Consider the following 15,804-nt stretch of genomic DNA (forward strand, 5'->3'; position numbering starts at 1 on the left):
TAATATACATGGACCTTAGTTCCAAATAACAAAATGCCAAAGGTTTCCAATGGTGGGAAGAGGCCCTAAGATCCCATTTTCTAAGTGCAACCTTGTTTAGATCAGCAACTTGGCAAGAACAAAAAGATTTTCTAAACTAATACAAAATGAATTGAAATGATCAAACCAAAACTACAAAAAGATGAAAAACAATATTTCAGAACTTTTCCAACACAAAAATCAGGCCATTCAATCCTCCTCTATGAAAAATGCCTTCAAATGCATAAAACCGGCAACAAAACAATTGCACAATTCGTACAAAATGCAAAACCAACTTGTCCACCCCATGAAAATGGTTGTCCTCACCTTTTTAAAGGCTCCTCCATCAGTTCCATAACTTTTCTAAACATTTAGGACGTTGCAAACTCAAAAAATGCAAAAAGTTGCTTTTTGCAAGAAAATGTTGTCATGACAACATGACAACATTTTAGCAACTTTTGTTCTACATGGAGTTAGACCTTCAAATTTGGAAAAAAGAACAAGTAGACATATAATATGAATAAAATGACTTCAAATAAACTATTCAAAGCCATTGGAACCTTTCTAGACCATTTTAGCCTTTACCGGACCTAAGTCACCTAGTTGACACTAGTCGGCAACTTCTAGCAACTTGGTCACTTTGGGTCTTGCCAAGTCTCCTAAACACACCTAAGGACCACATAGCACCTATTATTAGACTAGTGATGTGGCTAGAATCAATACAAGCCAAAAATAAGGAAATACCTAGGTTTCACACTTAGCCTACCTAGGTGCTCCTGCACCAATTAATAGGATTATCAGTAGATGAACAAGAAATAAGAGGAGCTTGATTAATAGATGTAGAAGCCATAGATAAAGGATGTATGGAAGGTGTAGGAAAAATACCATGATTCAGATCCATAGGAGGTAAGCTTAAATTAAGAATCTTATGATGCTTATAGGCTTGATATGAGTGGAAAAGATGAATAGGTCAAGAAGGACATGAGTTAGGTAATGAAGACCAAAAGAAGTAAAGGGTAGCACAATCCTCAGGCCTAAAAGGGTGGTATAAACTATGACTAACCATCTTCACTTCTTCATCATGAAAAATTTTAAGACATTTATGGATAGGTGAAGTAACAACATGCATGACATTTAACCATGGAAAACCAAGATTAACTTAAAACTAATCAAAAGTAGGAACAACAACAAAGATAGTGTTCACAATTTTTTCACAAAGTTCAACTAGTAAATTAATAGAACCAAATGATGGATAAATAAAACCGTTACAAGTTTGAATCTACATGTTAGATGTATCATAAGAATCATGTTACAATCTTTTCATAAATAATCAACAAGACAACCATGAGTAGGTATGTGATAAATCCTAGCATAGATATAAAGGGGATCATTAGGAGCTTTAGTAGTCTCAAAATCATCAAAGGTTATCAAAAGTTCTTGAGGTCTTTTATTCTTAGGTTTTTGTCGAGGTTTAGGTTGAATCTCCAATTTAGGCTTAGGTTTTAGTTGAGCTTGAGATAGAAATTGAGATTGAAGCTAAGGTTGAGGTGGAGATATAGATTGAAAAACATGCTCTAGTTGATTAAAAATGTGATTAAGATCATCCATCTTTGAATCATATACAATATCCATAGAAGATGGTTAAGAAATGGTATTAGTATCATGTTGAGGTAAATGATTCATATAGATTCGAAGATTTTGATTAGGAGGAGAAATAGATTTGTTCCCACTACCATCAAAATTATCAATAGATAAGACATTAGAATAAATTAAATCTTGAATCTTATGTTTTAAAGAATAACATTTCTCAATATAATAACCATTTTGATGATGATATTGACAAAAGGCTTTAGAATCAAAGGATTTAGATGCAATCATAGTAGGTAAAAGAGGTTGAATAGGAGCTAAAATAATCATATTAGTAGTTAATAACCTATTCATAATAGAATGTAAAGATTTAGAAAGAGGAGTAAATATATGATTTATTTGAAAAGAAGTGGATGCAAAAGTAGCATTGTGAGATGCAACAATAACTTGATTAGAAACTGCACTTTCTTGTTTGTTTATCTTAACATAGTTGTTGAATTTTTGAAATTTATTTGGATTAGGAGAAAAATGACTTTATTAATAGGAGTAGGAGCCATTGGAGTGTTGCTCTCAAATTGACTCAATTGTAATTGATAACGATGAAGTGCTACACAAAGTTATTGAAAAGAGGTAAATTCAGTAAGCATAATCTTATCTCTAATATCCTTTTGTAAATTTGAAATAAACATATGTTGAATATCAATATTAGGAACATGATAGGAAACCTAAGCATGTAAATGCTTAAATCTACAAATAAATTCAATCAATTCTTCCTTGGCACTTTGTTTACAATGCATCAAATTAGTCAAAGATACTTGCAAGCCAATGTTGTTTTAAAATTGTTGAATAAAAGAATTTCCAAGTTGTGGAAATGAATCAATAGAATAAGGAGGCAAGGAACAAAAAAATTGTAAGGCCTTATTGCGAAAGGTTCTAGCAAACAACTTAGCTAAAATCCTATGGTCATGAGCATAATCACTACAAAGGATTTGAAATGTTTTAACCTGATGAATAGAGTTTCCCTTACCATTGTAATTCTCAAGAAGAGACATATTTTATTTTTGAGGAATGGGAATACAAATGATATCTCAAGGCAAAGTACTTCCCATGTCACATGTAAGAATACTAAACTTGTTTTGAGTCAAGGATGCAAGTTGTTGTAAATAAGACATAGTTTGAGCCAAACTGATAAGTGTTGAATCATTAGAGGAAATAAGAGGAATAGAAACATTAGAAATGTTAGAAGAAGTGTATGAAGCTATAGGAATGGAAGACACAATTGGAGAAACACATAGAACTACAGTTGGTAGAGGATTAGAATAAGTAAATGGAGCATTATGATAAGAAATTTGTGATGTAGGAAGAGACATATGAGGAACACTCATAGGAATAGAAGGAACCATTGTAGTTACCAAAGAAGGAGTATAGGTAGGAATAATAGGTAAAGGAACTAAAGGAGGTTCTACACTAGTAATAGGAGGAATCAACCCTAAATCTTGAGCTTCTTGAGCTAAAGGTTTAACATTTGAATGCACAAGGAGAGTAATACCACACAAGAGATTAACACCTTGATCACTATCATGAAGAACTTTCTTAAAAGCCTCTATAGATTGAATAGAATTTTGATTATGGTTTTCTTGCATAAACCAATTACCCATTTTATCAAGTTCAGTTGAAAGTGTTTGGACTTGTTCAAGAGGAACTCTTAAAGCATCATCCTCATCATGAGATGAGTGAGAAGAGATTATAATCTAGATTGAAATCAAGATTATCATCTAGGATCCTAAGGAAAGGAGAGGAATACTCAAGATCGAAGGCACCCATAAGTCTATGACTCTATCTAACTAGAATATTAGAAGTAGGACTAGAAGTAGTAAAGCTCATAAACCAATGCAATATAAATAAACTAAAATAACTAAACATAAAGCATGAATATTTTAATATTTTGAAAGAGATTTTACATTTTTTAATTTTTTTTTGAAATATAGATACAAGAAATCTATTTGGAATTCAAGATTTAACATAAAAGACAAATCTAACACCAACATGATAATATGAAAGGAAATTTAACACAACAAAACATAATAGGGTATCTAATTCCACAAAAGAAAAGAGGGTAAGCATGTCGGGTTCACCAAAATGAATAGATTAAAATATGAATTGGGTAAAATATGATTGGGTATGATATAAGAGGGAGAATATAAGACCTATCCTTAACCCAAATCCCCAAAAGGAATGATCCAAATTGATGAATCACAAAGAAGTGACCAATGCACAAATGGATCAAATGATGGAGAATATGAAGAAAGAAGAAAATCCTATAATCTATTATAGAAAGTATTTACTTAAAATTTTGAATGAATAAAAGACAAATACTAACCACAAAGTAGGGAAAATATATAAAATGCTGATTTATGATGTCTGTGCATAATTTCGAGAAATTTTGCAACCTCCTCTGGACTAGAAATACTAAGACAGAGAAAACCTAGAAAACTTTTGTCCTTCCGAGGGCAGGTCAACTTTGTCCCAGATAATAGGGCACAATCTTATCCCAAAAAGTCAACCTTGACCTGCACTACAACAAAATTTTGTTTATAGATCTTACAAGTTCACCAAAAAGGGTTTCTAGATTTGAACTTTAATTTGCTATCTTGTACCTATAACTACAAGAAAAATAGTTTTTTGTTTGGATGGGGGGTTGTCCTTGGTCAAACCCTAGTTTAGAATCAACCTTGAAATGTAATTGAAATTACAATATATAAAAAAAGTAAATGGAACTATTCGTTGTGCTTATGTTGAAATCCTTGAGAATTCAAATCCTTGAATCCACAAGTATGGATGCTCCAAATGAATGGAGGATGTCTCAAATCAATGGCATTAGATCTTCAACATCAATCTTGAATATATCTTAGCATAGGAAGAGGATTGAATGAATGTGGATTGAGAAATATTTAACAAGAGGGCTCCATAGAGATTGAATTCTTCAATGACTAATAGTGGATCTCCTTGATGAATTGGTTCTTGAATACTTGAATGCTTGAATTATTGATAATGGATCATGTGCTATAATGTCTCCTCATAAAAGTAGGTAATAGATAGATTTCAAAACTTCATAGTTAGTGGATGTCAAAATGAGAGAAAAAGGCTTCCTTATATAGTGATCTAGGGAAAAAACTTCTAGAGAGGTTGACATTGGAGAATTAAATTCCAATTAACCTTAGCCCCTAGAAATGTACCTAGATTAAATGAAATTTAAGAGTTTACCATTCTAAAACCTGAAATAGCTGACCCAAAAGTGGGAAAATGAAACTTTTTGAAGCTCAATTTTCTAAAACCTCCAAAACTTGAAATTTGGACTTGAGGTTAGGGTTGAGGTTGACTCTGCCCTAGGCTAGGGTTGAGGTCATCCTTGACCCTAGGTTAGGCTCAAGATAAACCTTGACCCTTTAGGTCATCATTAAACTAGAAAGTCAAAGTCTTCATTTTATTAGAGAAAGTTGTCAGAAATAGGCCAGAAATAGGGAGAGAAGCAGAATAGGGGGGAAACAACTAGATCCATGCAAAGACCTATTCAAGTGCTTGAAATGACCCTAAACACTCTTATCATGGAAGTGGTTCCATTTTAAGATGATACAGATGTTTTGAAGAAAATGGAGTGGAAGCCTTTGGAAGCTTAATGCTAACTTAGACTTATGTTCAATATTCAAGTCTTTCAAGAGAGACTTGAGAACCAATATAGCTTTAGATTTTCCTTTGGATACTTTAGAACATATTTCTTCAATAATGGGTTTAGGAAACCATATTTTATTTTATTTATCTCTTTGGGTAGTGGATCTTTGTGGTCTCTTGAATAATTGTTCTTTCTTTGTATTCACATGTCGATTAGATGAGACATAGTGATCTTTATTTTTCAATGGATTCTTATGTTTATTATCACTTTCAAAAGAATTGGTATTTTTGGATGAATAAGGCTGATATGAATAGTTTAGATGGATATATGAATGAATATTTGTCAAGGATGAGCATCTTTTTTGATCTTGAGGTATGATAGGAGAGATAGAAGTGGAAAGTGTAGGAGATGAAGGAACATAAGGTCAGAATATGGATGGAAGGTTTGAAGAATTTAGCTTCGATGGATAAGGATCAATGATAGATTTAGAAGATGTAAAGAGATAGTGGATAAGGATATCAACATCTTTAGGGTGACCAATATGACCAAGGCCATAAATTGACTCATGATTAGCTTTCATAGGAGTAACATTTTTGGTAGGAGCATTTGAAGCTTGAGCATGGTCTTGAAGTGGATGTGGAGAAGTAGAACAAGAAGGGGTACTTTGATCTTGACATGTTTCTTTGGATAACATAGGCATATAACTTTTCTCATGATTTTTAGTAAGCTCAATGGGGATAGTGGAAGCGATGTCTTCATCATAATTAGGAGGTGGGTAAGATAGAGGATATGGAGGGATGGCATCTTGAAGGAGATGAAAGGGTGCTTGATCTTGATCTTTCTTGACATTTATAGATTTTTTTTTTTTGAAAGTCCTCTTGACATGGAGCCACTTCTAAGGACAATGAAGAGCAAAGAGTGAATGGAATAGTGCTTGGAGTAGGCATAGAAATGCATGATGGTTGAGGATCTTTAGGCTTAGTAGCATGAAAAAGGTTTGTAGCCAAGTGAAAGAGGTAGCCCTTGAGGATATGCATAGTCAATGTGAAAAGAATTAGGTTCTTCATTTGATGGAGGTATGCTACAAAGATTTAAATTTTTGTGAAGATTATGCATGTTAGAAGAAGTGGGGATTTCAAGGAGACCATCACTAGACATAGGTTCATAAAAATAATCTTTCTCAAGAGAAGTAACCTCATCACCTAAGTAATTATAGGTATCCACAACCTCATCATCAATAAGATCTTAGACTTTATGTTTCAATTGAATGCAATTTGAAGTACCATGCACATTATGTTGAATAAGAACAATAGATATCCAAGAATGGGTTTACATATGAGATAGACTTAGGAAATATGATGAACTTAGTGCCAAGAAGTGTTTGCAAAATTTCATCATAAGAATATTTGAAGGGAGTAAAAGTCCTCTCAGAAGTATGTCTAGGCTCTTTTTGTTGTTTCTCAAGTAGATAACATGCATCAATATCTTCATCAAAGATAGGTATATCATGAAAAATTGGCATAGGCTTAAAGGAGGTTTTACTTGCTAGCTTGATAAAGAGGTCTTTAGATCTAGTAGATGAAGACAATTGGTGTCTCAAAGTAGAGCATGTAGACCTAGAAGAAGAGGATGACCTTAAAGAAGGTGACTAGTGTGCATATAGAGGACTCGAGAGAAAATTGTATGATGATGTCATTTTTTCCTATACCATTCTTTCAAATCTAGAGCATGTTTTTATCATGCCTTTAGTGAGACTATTGTAAGCAGAGCCAAGGGTCTCCTCAAGCTTATTTTATTGAGTGTCTAGGACTTTAAAATCCATAAAGAGATCAACCAACTTAGGATCATCTAGACTTGGTTGAGATTTGATAGCAAAAGATTTAAATCCCATAGTTGTAGATGAAAAGCCAAGCATGAAAGAGACTAGAAGATAACTTGATGTTCAAATTAGAGGAGGTAGGATGTTCACTTTCCAAGAGATGGTAGCAATGAGAGAAAAAATTTTCAAACAAAGTATCCAAGAAACTTATGACATGAATGACTCAAGTCAAGAGTTAAGCAAGAAACCAAATATCAAAGTAGCCAAGTAGATAGATAGATAAAGAAAAGTGAATGACTCTCCCAATAAAGCAACATAATCAAGAGATGAAGGTATCTATTTTAGCAAAACATACTCAAACATGTAGCTTCTAGACCCAAGGAACCATGCTAAACCAAGTATAGATACCCTAGACAACCTAAGAACAAGTTTGGAGTAAGAAAAATCAAGTTTAGAAACCAGGTGAGACAACACAGTAAGTTAGGTGACAGTTTGACAACATAAAATGTTGTACTACACTTTACAAGGAGCCATGCTACATTCTAGTCCCATATTACACTTTCAAAGAGGTCATGCTACACTTAACAAGGAGTACTACACTTTGTAAGAGGCCATGCAATACTTTAAAAAAAATGAAAAGTATCATACAACACTTTTATTGCACAAATATGACACTTTACCAATTTGATAGAAAAGACCAAATTTGAAGTGTTTTTTTCCCAAAATACTTGTTTTGGTTGAGTTTTCTGACTAAAAAAACTATTTTAGTAGTGTTTAATTGTAGTTTTAATAGAAAATTAGCAATTTTTGATAGCCATTGATATACAAACACATGTCTTCAAGAAATTGGACAAGGGACAAAACAACCTTTCCAATACAAGGACTTGGGAAGTTTTAGAGCAAAAAATCTAATAAGGACTATCATCATGTGTATGTTTAAAATATTCCCATTAGTCCAACACATTCAAGAACACATCAAGCAAGCTCTGATACCATGTAAGAATTTTCCTAAGGGAAAGATTCACCCAAGAACTAAAAACTCAAACACAACCACAATTGTAGACTAAAAATGGATATGATCAATTAATCAGAGTATGTCCTAATACATTGCTCTATTTAGTATATGATGTGCTGTGTAAACACACTAGGAGTGCTTGTATATAAAGGCCTCTCAGGAAGCACCTAAAATGTCTCTAGAAACAACCAGGAGATAAGATAAGAATTAGGATAACTAAGCACATGCCTTATCCATAATTCTAGATGAGTGGATAAGAATGAGAAGGTTGTAGATACCATGTGCTTAATTAGTGTGTTAACTCCTGTGTTGTAGACACCATGTGCATAAAAGAGGTGCGAACTCCTATGTTGTCAACATGACAACTCAGAAGAGTGCACATACTCCTAGGTGACTAAAAATAAATATTAAAAATCTGCATTAACCTAAGTAAACTTAAGTAAGTGTAAATAGTAAATACATAATTGCACCAACACCCCCCCTTAAGTGTAACCTGGGGGAATGCCCTTAAGCTTACAAAAAATAGGATGAAATGCAAAATGGGTCCCGACTACTAGGCCATGTTAGGTACCCATGTACATAATGAAATATAAATCTCTCATAAAGTGAGGAAAGAGGAAAAACCTCATGGGAAAAACCCTCCCCCAAAAAGAGAGATGAAAAGGGATGCATGGATGGATGGAGTAATCAAGACCCCCCCATTATGACATACATCCAATATATACAAGAGAAAAAAGGAGAAGGACAAAACCCCCTTAAGAGGAAAAAGTCCCCCCCAAAAAGGAGGAGATGAGGTAGTCCCCCCCCCCCCACCTAAAGGTAGTGTGTCGACTAGTGATAAATGCTCTGATGTAGAAGCTGATCCATGATCTTTGAATGATGTTCCTCCCCTTTGGAGGAATCAAATGCAACGATACCTATGATATACATCCTCTAGATGGAGAAGGAATCTCTATGATGACCGGTGTCGCTGAAACCTATCCAAAAGTCCCTGTGTCGATACTAATGATGGCTTCCTCCAAAACTGCCGAAGAGAAGTACAGATCAAACAAGGCGTGTGGTAGAACCTACTTTAGGAAACCAACTATCTTCTCAAATGTGAAAGAGACCTCTTGTAGATGTTGTACATAAGAATCCATAATCACATCAACTTGTAATGACAAATCATGTAGAGAATGGACAATAACTAGAGAAAGGTCATCCTTAACAAAGAGAAGGAAGAAATAATCATAAAAGTCTCCCATATCTACTATGTGTGACTCTAAGAATAGAGCTGAAATGTATGGCAAGAAATTATCATCTAGAAGACCATGTGTACCCTGCAATGCTAAAGTACATGAATTTGTCATCGTGGCAAAGGATGAAGTATCCACTTGAAAACAAAGATGGATGTCGTCAATAATGTCTCCCACATCTTCAATGTGAGACTCCATGAATAGGCCTAGAAGGGTGGGAAGGAAGTCTTCGCATGAAGGTAATGTAGGAAGACATAATTTGTCCTACTGCACTAAATTTGAAGCATCTATGGCTGTAATAGGAATATTAGGAGCAACAGGAGCATCTGGAGGTGTGATCTTATCTGGAGTTGAAGAAAGCATAACTGGAGTGACTAGATGTAGAATGTCCTTTGGAGATGGAGTAACACATGGATCTCCATATGCTTCCCAAATAGACATCCAAATATCATAAGGAAAATGTGCCAATCTAAGAGGAGCAAAAGATTCCTTAGTCATACTTTTAGATAGAAAGTGACGAAGGTTGACAACATATGTCTAATTAAAATGTGGTGGCAATGTATAGAGATAAGGAAACAATTTTGGATGTTCTCTTAGATGATCAACTATCAAAGTACTCCATTTGTGACAGTTCCTTGTTATCAATAGTAGTCTAATACCAGACTGACAAATTTGACAAGACTCCATGAGATCAATCAATGAACCTCCAAAGAATCAAAGAACCCCCCCTAATGTATGATTTAGGCACTTGATAGCCACTTGCCAATTTAGGGCCTATTTTTGAAAGAAATATTTCTATCTATAGAACCTATAATATGATTATAGATCTAGAAAGTAAACAAAAAAAATGCACTTTCAAAAAAAATGGAACTTGATTTGGAGTGTAGATGAGCCCATACGAAGTATTTTAAGTGGAAAAAATTGAGATTTGTGAGTTGCAAAAAATTTAGGAACAAAGATCTCAAAAAACCTACACCATTGTGTAGATCATGAAATCCTATCCCAAAACAAAAAAAAATTGCTTGCAAAAAGGAGTATGTATGAGGGAGATGTTGTTGTTTGCAAAGCGCTGCTGCTATTATTTTTTTTGAATCATGACCGCTCCCCCAAAAATCAAATGGCTCTAGATTTTGCCTCAGATGTTCGATTTGGATGAAACAAAATCTGATTTGGGGGTTTTTGGACCTTTTGAATGTGATGCAAATATCTGTTTTGCACCAGCAAGCTCCAATCTTCACCTGCAAAAAATCTCTCCTATGGCCCTATGGCCAAAAAATTTCTAGAAAATAATGTAGATCCAAAAAAAATAGCAGAGATGTAGATGAAAAAAATGCAGATCTGAAAATTAAATGTATAGATCTAAATGATCATACCAATGCTGCAAATCGGTCCTTCGGGTGCTAGTTTGCAAAATTTTTTTGCCTTACAATTGACTTTGGCCTAAGGTAGGCAACTTTATAGTTGATTTTCATTGAATCAACATTCCAGATGCAATGGCCAAGTTAGATTTGGTTCTAGACACTCCCAATGATAGCGATACTCCAGATTTGGGCTACGGTGTTGAAGCAACAATGGTCTCAAATGGCTATGTGATGAGAAAATCTCCAAGAGCTCTGATACCATGTAATAATTTGCCTAAGGGCAAGATTCACCTAGGAACAAAGAACTCAAACACAAACACAATTTTAGACCAAAAATGGATATTGATCAATTAATCAAAGTATGTCATAATACATTGCTCTATTCAATATATGACATGATGTGTAAACACACTAGAGTGCTTGTATATAAAGGCCTCTTAGGAAGCACCTAGAATGTCTCTAGAGACAACCAGGAGATAAGATAAGCTTCAAGACAACTAAGCACATGCCTTATCCATTATTCTAGATGAGTGGATAAGAATGAGAAGGTTGTAGACACCATGTGCATAAAAGAGGTGTGAACTCCTATGTTGTCAACATGACAACTCACAAGAGTGCACATACTTCTAGGTGAATAATAAATAAATATTAAAAATATGCATTAACCTAAGTAAACTTAAATAAGTGTAAATGGTAAATATGTATTTACACCAATGGGTTTGTTTGTCCCGACTTGGGTCCTTCCTCTTGATTGCTTAAGAGTAGACCCTCTAAAGGATTCTAACTACAATAGGTTGGATCTACTCTTGAGAGTCAATATTTTTGATTCACCATGATGATAAAGAGTTTTCTCTCCAATCTCAATTATTTCCCCCAAACACACCAAAAAGATTCAGCTAATCCTCTCATTTTTGAACTCCAAAGGCGGGTCAAGATTTTTGATTCACCACAAGGGTGAAGAGAATACTTTCCTATCACCAAGGGATCCCCATCATAAGTTTATGAGCCTAGAAAATGGAAACAACTAGTAGGATGCCACACATAAAATAGAATAAATACAAGCATGTGTTTAGTTTTTATTCTTTAGGCATCCCAACAAACAAACATTAGTAGCCTTTGTGCATTTGAAGCTTTGACATGCATTGTTTTAAGGTAAGTATGCAAGAATTTAAGGTAAAACCTACAAACACAACCATTAGTCCAACATGAGTTAGTTTTAAAACAACATAAAATCTCCAAGTAGGCCTTTGTTAGACTATAATAGACCTTAAAAACATGACAGACAGGCAATAACAACTAAAAAATTGATTAAAATACCCAAACAACAAGTCATTTCAAGCCGGGCAATACTTTTTGCTAGAAGGGTACTGTATGATACCTTTTAGTAAACCCATACAAAAATTTCTTCCCGTGCAATATTATTGTCAAAGCTGTGTGATACAACTTACTAGTCTAGGATGATAAAGTTTGGTATATCTATGCAATAAATGTCATATGATACTTTCGATACTAAAAGGGAAAAAATAATGCATGTAGATTAGGAGAAAAATTAGAGTGTTCTACCCCATGGTGGGTGCCAAAAATGTACACTATAAATGTGTCACACTCTAAACCCTTCTATCCAAGGTATTCCATAGACTAGAATGCTCGAATGGCAGCTTAAAGCTCCCTGTCCATGAACTATAAAAGGTGTATTTTAAGCATATAAAGGGGCTCTCAGCTGAGCCTTAGAGACACAACTCTTTATAGTAAACCATGCAATGAGAGGTTCTTAAGACAAGATAAAAGAATGCAAGTGTCCACAAGAATTCTCAAACTATGCAATGCAAATATGAAATAAGCTAGCACGTAATGCATAAGACAACTATATTAAGGAAGAATATGCATGTTACAAAATCCAAGCTAGTTAAACTATGTGAGCTAGATTATTGAAAAGTAGAAAACTACACTATATGATTCTAAGATAATATGCCATGCTATGAGAAAATTGGACAAGGAAACATAATTTATCCATAATCTCTCAAGAAGATCAAATGATAAACCTACAACATAGTAATACTCAAGAGTGTGGATACTTAGATTAGGAGAGAGCTCTCCCTTTTAAAGGTGTACAGATGATGGAGATCAAAATCAAGGGATGAATGATCAAGGGTGAGAGTCAACTTTGAAATGATCCCTGTACAAGAGAAAGACAACCAATGGAGAGAAGTTGACTTTTCAAGTGAGTCAAAAAGCCTTTCTTTTTAATTTGAAAATAGAAAAAGGACATTATGTGTGCACATTGAGTGAGTTAGAAGAATGGGGTCTTTTATTTAATCAAAAGGGGACATGTTCTTTTAATCAAATAATGAACTTAGGATAATATAGTCAAACTGTAGGTTATAATAAAATTAATTGATTTTTATCAATTTGGCCTAGAACAATGATTAGTTAATTTAGCCAAAATGTTGAGAAGGGGGCTAATAGTATAGATGATCATTTTTAGGTGATTACAACTGTGAGGTAGGTAAAGACATCAGTGGAACACTCACAAGAAGAGATGAAAGAGATGTAACCACTATAGGAGGAGTGTAGGTAGGAATTCTAGGTAAAGGAATGAAAGAAGGTTCCACATTGGTGATAGGAGGAGTGAACCCCAAATCTTAAACTTCTTGAATTAAAGGTTTGATACTATTGGTGTAAATTAGTACTTTACTATTTACACTTACTTAAGTTTACTTAGGTTAATGCATTAGTTAATTACTTTGCATATTTTTATTATTTTTATTATGAGACACTTAGGATTTTGTGCCACCTTGTGATTTGTCATGTTGACAACACAGGAGTCTGCACCTTTATTTGAGCACATGGTGTCTACAACACTATTTTGCGTGTTCCACTCTTCTAGGCTTATCCTCTCATCATCGCACTTACTTCCGTGCTTAATGGAGGATAATCCATATCTGGTGGACATGTGCTTGGTTGTGTGACACTTCATGGTGCTAACTTCTATGCATTCTAGAAGCTCTCCTATAGCCTTTATAATTAGGCACTCGTAGTGTACTCTAAGCATCAAGCATTATGCATTAAGCATCAAGTATTGAATACATTGGTATTCTGATCATACTCTCTCTTGGTCTTCATTTGTGCTTGTATTTGAGTTCTTAGTTCTTGGGTGAATTTTTCCCTTAAGCAAATTCTTACATGGTATCAGAGCTTGGAGTCTTTCTCTTCACAAGCCGTTCGAGACCTCATGCTTCATCACCTCAGCCTGAATCCGGAGTGCTGTAGAAATTGGGAGCATCCAACATTGAATCTGACCTCTCCATTGCGTCCGAAATGCTAAACTGGTGAAAATCGACTATAAGCACACCTACTTTGGCCCATAGTCGACTGTGAGGCAAATTTTTTTTTGCAAACCGGCACCCGAAGGCACCGATTTGCAGTATGAGTATGGTTATTTTTCTCAGATCTAATTAATTTATTTTTGAATTTGCACTTAGTCTCTCTGTAATTTTCGTCCCTCATTTTTTCGTGAGAATTTTTGGAATTATTTCTGGTTATTTTCGGATTTAAATCAGGTAGAGAAATTTTTTTCCCGAACTGGGCAGTGACACCCCGACTCGGTATATTATTTGGGCGAAAGTATTTTATTATTTCGTAGGTTATTTGATTACTCTGTGAGTTCACAAATCTGGCGTGAACCTGAATATAGCCCGGCAACATACCCTAGATGGCCTGCACATCCCAGTCAGGTGATTACCTACCAGCGACGCATTACCCACGGGCACTGGCGACAGCTCGCTTTGTTTATAAGTCGCAGACTGTCCATTTTATACAGTCCGCAGCCTCCGGCTCTGCCGAATGTGGGATTAAGTTCCCCCCCTCCGGCATCGGCTTCTTGGATCTTCGGCATGCTATCCACATCCCGGCACTTTGTGACCTGTGCCCAAAACTGTCGGTGCCACGCGTCATCGCAGGCAATTGCAGCGACCTGCAATCAATCTTCGGTGAACATGTGGAGCCCCAGACACGCAAGCTACTCCCACTCAACTTTGACACGCAGCACTGAATGAACTACCATGTCACCCATGGAACTGGCAGTGCCATGTTAGTTGTACAGCTTGCCACCTACGTTTTGTACAGTACAAACTCCACATCAGCCTGGGGCCCTTTTCTTGCTGACATCATCATTTTGATGACTTAAATTTGATGCTTGTCAAGACGTCAGTCCTAGGCATTTTTTAACTACATTGACGGCTGTTTGACTGTCAAATTTGGGCTCCCAATTTCTCCTCTAGACCCCTCTCCATCTTGCTTTTCAGTTTGGCAGCCTGACTTTGCGAGGTCATAACTTGGGCATCCGACCTCCGATTCAGGTGCAATTTTTTTTGAAATCACGTAGAATTTCTTGAATTTTCCATCGGTGGTGTTGTTTTCTGGTTTTGGTGCACAGATTTTGCAGAATTTGCATTTTTTGGCGATTGTACCTGCATAATCCTGCCTTTTGCAACTTCAAAAGCTCCGTACGGGCACATCTGGTCACCTTTTCAGGTTCTGTTTTTTTTGAAAGTGCATGTTTTTTTGTCTACTTTCCAGATCTGAAGTTAGATTTTAGGGTTGTGTGGAAAAATTTCTCACTTTCAGAATTAGGCCTTCTTTGGCATTGTAATGCTTTCATTCTTTTCAGAATTCTTGTAAAAGTAAGCTACAATGCTTAAGTGACAGATTTCAGCCTCATAAGGCAGTTGTAAAAGCCAAATCAAAAAGTCCACTTTGGTCATTTTGACAAGTGGCTCATTGTACACACACTACTTATAAAGTGCCAATAGCATCTCTTTTGGGGGGGTCTTTTGATTGAGTGAACAGGGGGGGTGTGTACAGTGTTTTTTGTGTCTCTATTTTTGTGCTCTTTCATTTTTGCATCATGGGTTTTAAATGTCCTCCTCTAACTTCACGCAACTATTCTACATGGAAAGATATTGCCTGGAGTAGATTAATGGAAAAAGGATATAGTTTGTATGTTGATGGTACAATCACTAAACCTACTGATGCTAAAGAACTCATTGATTGGAAAAATATAGATCAACAAGCTTTAGGTGTTATCAGGAGTTGTGTAC

This window comes from Cupressus sempervirens, chromosome 5 (genome assembly GCF_028749045.1).
Source record: "Cupressus sempervirens isolate cs-2001-9-10 chromosome 5, ASM2874904v1, whole genome shotgun sequence".
NCBI classification, from domain to species: Eukaryota; Viridiplantae; Streptophyta; class Pinopsida; order Cupressales; family Cupressaceae; genus Cupressus; species Cupressus sempervirens.